Source organism: Phaenicophaeus curvirostris (assembly GCF_032191515.1).
Source record: "Phaenicophaeus curvirostris isolate KB17595 chromosome W unlocalized genomic scaffold, BPBGC_Pcur_1.0 scaffold_34, whole genome shotgun sequence".
In the NCBI taxonomy this organism is placed as follows: Eukaryota; Metazoa; Chordata; class Aves; order Cuculiformes; family Cuculidae; genus Phaenicophaeus; species Phaenicophaeus curvirostris.
In genome coordinates this window covers 3,677,891-3,680,067 of record NW_027206663.1, presented here as the reverse complement: position 1 = coordinate 3,680,067, position 2,177 = coordinate 3,677,891, and positions in this window count along the sequence as shown.

Genomic DNA, 2,177 nt, shown 5'->3' with positions numbered 1-2,177 from the left:
GGCTTAATCTGATCCGAGTTAAAATTGCTTAGACATGAAAATGGACAGAACAGTTATAACAACTAAATAGAGTTTAAGAGCATTAACTACCATTTTAGTGTTAATTTCTCATAAAAGGTTGTGAGTAGCTGTTGTCTTATTAGTAATGAACTAGGAGACGAGGAGTATTCTACTTTGACTGTGATTTAAGTGACAGTCAAATGAAACAAGAAAGAGCTTAACTCTAAGAGGAGGAGCGGGACAATAAGCCCAGACAGTACTCCTTGCGAAATGCCTACATCCTTTCCCTCTCCCCCAATTCTAGCGTCAGTTCTGTTCAATGTTTTTATTAGGTTGGTGCAAAAATAATTGTCATTTTCCCCATCAACTTTAAAGCAGTATATCTCAGCTTAGAATAAAATGTATTAATTGAAAGAAGAGCCATTAGAATCTATGTGGTTTTGTCAGCGAGGAACACATCTGTTCCAGTAGCATAGAATTATGTAGTTCTGGAACCGAATAATTATTCAAAGACATTTTGACCTGCTGCTTGGTTGTGGAAAAGCTCTTGCAGGAAGTTGTCAAGATGCTGGGAAATGTTGTAAGAGGTGCGAGAGAGGTCTGGTGAGTAAGCTGGTTGAGGCAGAGTTTCGGAACACTGTTGGTTGTCGTATAGAATCCAATTGCTGTGCTTCTGACATGGCTCCCCAATTTACCTACTCCACTTTGTGGATACCTGTCCCGATCCAATATCGGGGAGAGTTCTTAAACGATCCCAAGAGTGAGATTAAGACACAAACGAGGTCAGATGTCGTACAGTCTTGTGAGCTTTATTTTCTAGAACAACTAATAGCAGCGATAGGACAGAGAGAAAAGGAAAGAAAAGGTCAGAAATCCCTAAGCAAGGAAACAGTAGAGGTGCAGCTAATTACCACCAACGCGAATCCAGCGAGGTGCAGTTGGTTCGGTCGCAGTGCAGGTGATGGTGCTCCAAGTTCCAGGGGGTGTCCAAGAAGAGAGAGAAGGGCGAGAAGGAAAAGTTCACCACATCGACACAGCAACAGTTCTCAGGAGTACACGGTGAAAGCTTCCAGGCCATGTCGAAGTGTGTGGTGGGAGAAATTGCTCTCAGTCTGGTTCTGTGAAGATCCCTTTTATCCTGTGAGACCCCCATTTACGAGTGTCTGTTTTCTGTCTTGGAGAAGTGGGGGGGGAAGCAGCCACCGCTGCATCCCCTCCCCCCCTCCCCCCCCCTCCCCCCCCCTCCCCCCCCCCCGAAGTCGACTCTGGGCCCTTTATCAGCAAAGCGGAGGAAGTGAGGGGGGGGAGCAGCCGCCGCTGCATCCCCCTTGCCCCCCCACCGAAGTCAGGTCTGGACCCTCAATTAGATAAGCGGCTCTTCTGTTGACCCCACAGACAACCTGGTGCCACTGGACGGGTGGTCCCCAGATAAAATGTTTAAGGCAAACACACACATAATCCGACTCTACATTCCACTCCGTGACTTAAATATTTGTCACAGAATTCAGAGTGATGACTCAAGTCCATGCTTTCTTCGTGGTGGATACAGAGAGAGAGAGAGAGAGAGAGAGAGAGGCCAGAAATAATGCACAGTACAATATAACAAATAAAATTTCTGGCAAATTTTCCAATAGCAAACGTGTTCTTAACAAATAAAAAATCCAGCAAATTTTGCAATGACAAACATGTTCCTAAGAAAATAAAATTTCTGGCAAATTTTCCAATAACTTTTTTTTTTTTTTTGGGGGGGGGGAGTTTGTATTTGCTATACAACCTTAACAATATCCTTAACAAATATCTAACAAACATATCCTAAAACTAACTTTATAAAACCACAACATTTCATATAAAACTACAACATCTTATAACTTTATAAAACTAAACCATCTTTTCTTAAAACTAATTTAAGTCTCTGATGAATCAGCATGGAAACATGGCAGTTTACACCGTGGATATTTACATTCAAATGGATGGAACATATATATTAAAATGTAAAATAAAAGGAGGAGTACTATAGTGCACCCTGTATAGAAAATAGGGACCAGTACCCACATCTTCTCACTCATTTTTTCTCAAAATGTCTGAGGTCCTGGCCATGCGGTCGCCGCTCTGCTTTGTCGGAGTCGGGGGTCGCATGCGCAGCGGGAAAATCCCTTTCCATGCCCCCTTATAAAGCA